The following is a 7,155-nucleotide window of genomic DNA, read 5'->3' on the forward strand; positions in this document are numbered from 1 at the left end:
CTGATTCTTTACCTGTGCTGATGGTTACAGTGAGGATGGAAAAGGAGAACAACTTTGAAACTAAAATGGCTAATAAGTACAAAGGAATCGAAATCATGAGCATAATTTATTCCTATAGGAAATATCCATTGTGCTGGGTCCAGTGGGGCGCTCCCAGGTAGTCCCAGGTAGAGCACGCCCACGGAGCGGCGATCGCTAAGGAGATGGGAGCTGTAAGTACAGTTGTCTGGAACAAGGAATGCAGAGGGCATGACTGGACGGCTAAAACACCAGGCCAGGAGACTTCCGCGGGGAGAGGCATCCTGCCCTGTGCAACCATTCGTGGTACGGTTAACCCTTATTCTCCTAAGAGCTCACAGTGCTTATCACGGATACTGTAGCACGAACACAAGCCGTACCACAGAGGGCTGAAAGCAAGACGGTGTGTCACTGCCATCATCCATAATGTCCGATCCGTTTCCCCGTGTGAGTCCATCATGCCCGCACTGATGGCACTAATGCTATCTAGGACACATCAGCCAATCCAGCCAACCCACATGCCCCAGTGTTGTGCCAACGTAGTTGGAAACACACTCAGGAAGGTGAGGCCCAACTGGATTAAACCACCGATGCTGAGAGGAAATGGAGGTGTGAGTATTTGGTGTGACGGTTGCCTAGAAAGGTAAATGTGGGGACCAAGGAGGCGTGTCGAATCTGTGCGGGGTCCTTTCCCCCTGGAAGTTCCCCTCCATGAAATGCCCCCCAGCGAGAAGCACCTGGGAAGCCTTTGTTGTTTCCACAGCCCTAGAAAGAGCCCAGAGAGAGAGAGCATGGGTGGGTGATTCCATCGTCATACTTGGGAAAGGACTCCAAGCTCACACCTGCTGCTGATGGCCTCGCTGCCATCTCTGCATCCAGAGGACAGATTATCAGCACTGCTTTCAAGAAAAAGGGCTGGAGACCCGAGGCAGGAGATGATACTACCAGTTGGTCTGGAGGGAAGGTGCGCTAATCCTCTAGGGCTGCTGTAACAAACTATCACAGCCTGGGTGCCGTAAGCGACAGAAACTGACTGTCTCACAGTCCTGGAGGCTAGAAATCTAGGATCAGGGTGTCGCAAGGCCACTTCTGAGGTCTGTCTCCTTGACTTGCAGATGGCCATCCTCTCCCTGTGTCCTCACGTGGTCCTCCCTCTGTACCCGTCTGTGTCCTAATCGTTTCGTAGAAGGACATCAGTCATACTGGATTGGGACCCATCCTAATGTCCTAACTTTAACTTGATTACTTTAGAGTCCCAATCTCCAAATACAGTCATATTTATGACTCTGGGGCTTTGCACATTAACTTATGTATTTTGGAAGAGGACATAATTCAGCCCATGACAGAAGTATTTTCTGAACTTTGTTAAAATGAACCCATGAGATTAAAAAAAAGAAGAAGAAGAAAAAAAAAAAGAACTAACCAGCTGTATGAAATGTCAATAAGGCTTCACCAAGACCTGGTATGAGTGACAGGGACAAGGAAGACTTGTCCCAACCTGCCACTGTAGGCCAGGACCCCAGGAGTGAGCAGCTCCTCCCAAACTCCTTCTCTACAGCAAGATGATGCTATGGACCATATGGCCCCTCAAATCCATATGTTGAAATCCCAACCCCCGGAGTGACAGTAGGAGGGAACAGGGCCTTCGAGGGGTGGTTGGCAGTGACCGTAGAGCCCTTGTGAATGGGATTAGTGTTTTTATTTTTTAAAAAGACACAAGAGCTTGCTCTTTCTCTCTGTTCTCCAGCATGTGAGACCATGAGAAGTAGGCCATCTGCAAACAGGAAGAGGGCTCTCACCAGAAACTGCCAGCACCGTGACCTTGGACGTCCAGCCTCCAGAACCGTGAGAAGTATTCAACGGCCCAGTCCGTGGTAATTTGTTAGAGCAGCCTGAGCTAAGGCAGATGGTGAGGACTCCGGGAGTGTGACCCAACCTCACGGGTGAAAAGGAAGAACTTCCTTGATCACAAACAGCTCTGGCACCATCGCCCAGTGGGGTGGAGCTGTCTGCGTGCGGCAGCTGCACAGGCCTCATGGGATCTGACCTCGAGGTAGGACTTTCAGGGAGCAGCCCTGGAGCTTGCCCTTCCAGCCCCTATATCCTTGTAGGCCCACTGGCCTCGAGGCAAGTCCCCGTCCTTGACATGCAGGGCCCCTCGGACACTGCAGTCCAGTTTGAGGTCTGGGTCCCTGTGGTGGGTGGCCTGAATGTCTGAACACCGTGGAGCGGAGACTCTTGCTGCTACGCGGTGGGGGGTTCTCCTGGGTGCTGACGCCAGGAGGCATTTGTAATGCTGCTAGCAGCTCTGCATGGCTCTAATCTGGTTTATGCAAACCCAGTCATTTTGCAGCCGGCAAGGAAGCCTAGGAGGAGGGATTTGCTTTGATCTGTTATCAAAGAAGATTTTGCATTTACGTGGGAATGGCTAATGCTAAAAATATTGCTGTTTGGGAGAAACATGAGCCAATCTATGTCCTAAATTCAGATATTTTAAATGATACTGTGGCATCTTGGAACACCCAGCATTAAACAAACAAACGTGAAACTCCCTGTTTCGTTCTTCAGATTAAGACCAAATGAAGGGGGGAGCCAAGCATCCAAGCTCTTGTGCAGGTTCCCCGCCTCTCCTCTGATGCCGGAGTCCGCTGTGACCCTGTGCTCGAATCCGGCCAGAGCTGCTCGAAAGCGGAGGAATACTTTCCCTCAAGGCCCCTGGCACACTGCTGTATTCATGTGGGCTGGGGGTTGGAACCATTGTTCCAGAAGAATTTTCTTCCACATTCTGCTCTAGCCCAGCCCAAGGGAATGGTATTTGAGTCAGGACACTGGGTCTGAATGTAAGCCCTGCCTCTCACCAGCTGTAGGATTAGCTTGGGCAGGCTCTTAACCTCTGGGTCTGAACTTCTCCTTCGTAAGACGGACCCTCTCACCCTCCTTGCCCCCACCTTCCCCGGTTATGGGGCAGGGAGGATGAGGGGGCCCGTCTTGCAAAGGAGAAGAAACAGTGGAATGGAAACAGTGTAGGTGACAACAGTGTAGGTGACGATACTGATCAGATAAAGCATCATGTCCCTTGCAGGGACATCATACACCTTACAGGGGACATCTTTGGGTTTTGTTACCCAGCATCTTTACCCCTCCTTCTAGTAACAGCATAATTTAACCTAAATTTAACTAAATTATAACCTGTAACCTAAATTGCCTCTGGACAACCAACCTGACCCCAAGATTACTCCTTGGGCTACAGGTATACTTGACCCTGGACACTCCCAGAAGTGGGAGGTGTGGTTCCTTGCCTAGGAGAGCCTTGTACCCTCCCAGCCTCCTGCTGTGTTGGACGGGCCCTCAGAATCCTTTCTAACCACCCTGCACTGTGCTATGCTATTGTATTACTGTGGTTATATAGCTAAAAACCACCTTTCTACACTTTTCCACAGGCAATGACATGAATGCAAACTGTTATCCAAAAGTTTCCATTCAAACTAGATTTGGAAGGCAGGAGTGCAGAAGAGACAGCTTCCCTACAACATTCACATTTTCTATAGGTGTACATGCTTCTGGACCCTTCCTATGAAGCAGTGGTTCCACATCTGGTCAATTGTGTGTTGGGTTTCAGAAGCAGTTTGGAGGCAATGTCACCAGCTTCCAGGCCTCTTGATCCCCAAATCACAAATATGACGTGTGGGCTTGAATTCAACTATTCCCACGGTGGCCTCCTGATTGCCCTTCTTTCCTGAGCATTTCAAGAGTCAGAGTTCTCCCCAACAAGTTAGTTCTCCTGTGTTCTGGGAGTCATTTTTAAAGCTTCAGTCTAAAAAGCACCCCTTCAGGTGGTAGAGCTGTAGATGCCCTTGAAGGACTCTGACACCGGTCAGACGTAAGCCTACTCCCTGCCCCACGTTCTGCATCTGTGTTCTGGGGGTCAGCAGCACTGTGATGGATGAGGCCAGGACTATGACTACTTCCCACATGGACATTGAGGCACTGAAGAAACTCAACAAGAATAAAAAATTAGTCAAGAAGTTGGCCAAGAAGTATGACGCCTTGCTAGCCTCAGAATCTCTGATCAAGCAGATCCCACAGATTCCGGGTGCAGGCCTGACTAGGCCTTGCTGATGCGCAGTGAGAGTAGATGAAGTGAAGTCCACGATCAAGTTGCAGGTGAAGGGGGTGTGGTGTCTGGCAGTGGCTGATGGCCACAAGAAGATGACAGATGATGAACTTGGGTGTGACACCCACTTAGCTGTCAATTTCCTGGTGTCATTTTGCTCAAGAATTGGCAAAATGTCCAGGCTTTATACATCAAGAGCCCCATGGGTAAGCCCCGGAGTCTGTACTAAAGCATAAGCAGCTCCATAAACCCTAGTGCTCCCATTATAAATAAGTAAGTAAAGAGAGAAAGAAAAGAAAAAAAGAAAAAAGAAAAGAAAAGAAAAGAAAAAAAGAAGAAAAGAAAACTCACTCCTTTAGATCATTCAACAATTTTGCAAGCACTCGGTACTGGAATTAAATCCCTCTCTGCTAAGTATCTAGAGTGGCTTCTGTAGTCTATGAATGAATCCTGCCAGGTACAGAAGAGATGGATACTTGGGACCCCATGTGGACCAAGGGGAGTCAGATCACAGAATCTCATTCTAACATTTGATAAGTAGAGGTTAACTTTCCGGGAAGCCATCTTGCCTTCACAAAAGAGCTTGTCTGAGGAAAGCACCAACATGAGAAGGCCGAGCCAAGAGAGAAGCCTGATCTTGACACCATTTGGGTCGCTGAATCGAGCAATGTCTTGCGCCAAACCTGACCTTGGGCTTTCCCGTTAAACGAGCCAATGAGTTCCTCCTTCTATTCGAGACAGTTGGAGTTGAGCTAGTCCATCATTTGACGAAAACATAACTTATCAGGCATAATGATGACCACAGGAGAGAAATTAACAGGGAAGCAGTGGTCAGATGCCTATAGATCACATGTTCTCAACCACAGGTCTACATCAGAATCACCTGGAATCACATTACAAGGTACAAGTGGACAGGTCTGGGCCTGGACCTTGCAGCTCATGTGAGGGACACTTAGTGAGCAACTGGAAAATTCTCCAGATGCGCTGGTTCCGACACGTACCACTGGCAGAGCAAGGCAGCAGCCATTTCTTGAAAGTACCTGAATATTTAAATCTCAGTTTTAAGCACTAATATTATTTTTTTAACCTAATTCTGATTTTCTCCTCTTAGGGTTAAAAAAAACTTTGCATTGAATCACCCGGTATTATAACCACCAGATGAGAATACCATCGAGTGAAATATTTCAGCCCAGCTTGTGTAAGCTGAAGCAGCTGGGCCATTTTTAAAAAATATAATAAATAAGTGAATACATAATCAATCCCTCGAGTGCCAGCTCTCTGTTCTGTGTGCTCTCAGAGCTGTGATTTTTCATCTTTATTCTATGCCCCCAAAAAGAAAAGCAACATAGGGGAAAATGTTGACAGACTGTTCTCTGTGACGTCAACCAACAGAAACAGCTAAATTGTTGATGCTCGTTCCAGAAGGCATTTCTACTGTGGGTTTTGGTGGGTGCAGATTTAGAATAACCCTTCCTTTTCTGGAATAAATATTAACTATTTAATACCAAAAAGCCACCTGAGAAGTCAAAACGTTTTGATGTCCGCAATGTGTACGAGACACAACAGTAGCAGAAATAAGCCCATGAAATGGAGTGAACGAGCACAGAGTTAAATATTGATCAAGCATTTCTCAAGTGCCTGGCCAGGTCCTCTGTAGCCAAAGATGAACTAGACGAGCTCCATTGGTTCAAGAAATTTATAGTCTACAGAGAAACAGACTGGTTTAAAAAAACAACAACAACAACAACAAGCATAATCATTTGATGGATGATTTTAGAATCAAGCAAAAATTATTCAAAGACAAATCTGAAGAATCAGTGGAGTGATCAGACCAGCTGACTCTGAGGTGTGACTCGTAGGATGGCTCCGAAGTCAGTTCCCAAAGACGATTCCTGCGAACATCGTGCGCATCGTAGAATGTGCGCGTAACCTCCTGAGGTGCTACTTTGAAGGAGTAAATTCATTCCACATTTAAGGCCCAGTTTGTTTCCTTTTTGGTTTTGTTTTCAGGAACATATATAGGCAAGAAAGATCCCATGATCGATCCCATGCCTGGTTGAAAGAGTTCTGTAAACCGAATTTCCCCCAGCCCTCCCTGGATGTGAATACTTATTAGGCCACAGAGGCATTGACATTCAGCCATCCCGGCCCATTGCCTGTGCCCTGGCACCCCCCTGTGAGGCTCCTGCTGGGTGTCGATGGAGGCGTCTCTGTGTGAAAGAAGCTCTCTGCTCTCAGGCCCTCCTGTCTGGCCCCTCACTGTTGACCCCTGCCTGTGAAGCCATCCTGGCCATTTTGGCCAAGATCTCTGGGAGCAGAGCCTTCCTCCTTGAGCCCCTGGAGGCACTGCAGACATGGGGAGAGAGACCTTCACCTCAACCTTGTGCTGTTATTTTGTCCTCAGGACCTGGGTCTCAGAAGCCCCCGTGGCAAGCAGGTCATCGACCTGCTGTAGCTTCTTTCCGGCCCCAGCCCCTTCTCTACAGGGCAGGGCCCCAGGCAGCTCGCCATCCAGCTCCGCCCTCTCCCCACCGGCTCTGACCTGAAGTCCATAGCACCTCCTCGTTTATGCACACTGACCCCTGAGTAGCTGGCTACTAGCTTGGAACCACCAGACGTGACGCTCCCGCCAGGTTCAGCTACTTCTAAAAGGAAGATCAGGCAAGAGTCTGTAGAAGTCAGATTCCCTCCTGTCTCTTGGTTTCTGACAGAGCTGACTTGAGTCCAAAGCATACATCGAGTTAGCAGAATGGGTTCTGGGCAGGAGGCTACCGCTCTCCATTGAGGGGGTAGGGACAGTGTCTGTGAATGACCGCACGGTTGAGACACACCTCGCAGACCCCAGGGGGCAGAATGTCCAACAACTTGCAAAGCCAGCGGAGAGAAAAATGCCACAGATACGGATCACAAGGATTTCTTTTAGGGACTTACCCCGTGAGGAATGCTCACACTCTCCTTTGAAATGGCTGTAATGTTTTAATTCTTTTTTTAAACTCTACCTCGGGGTGCTTGGGTGGCTTGGT

General features: G+C 48.4%; 1 pseudogene; it reads left to right on the plus strand.

Moving 5' to 3' along the window:
* Positions 1–3,293: 3,293 nt before the first annotated feature.
* On the plus strand, positions 3,294–6,339 carry LOC118351489 (60S ribosomal protein L10a-like; annotated as a pseudogene).
* The last annotated feature ends 816 nt before the right edge of the window (positions 6,340–7,155 follow it).

The sequence above is a fragment of the Canis lupus genome, chromosome 19, assembly GCF_003254725.2.
Source record: "Canis lupus dingo isolate Sandy chromosome 19, ASM325472v2, whole genome shotgun sequence".
NCBI classification, from domain to species: Eukaryota; Metazoa; Chordata; class Mammalia; order Carnivora; family Canidae; genus Canis; species Canis lupus.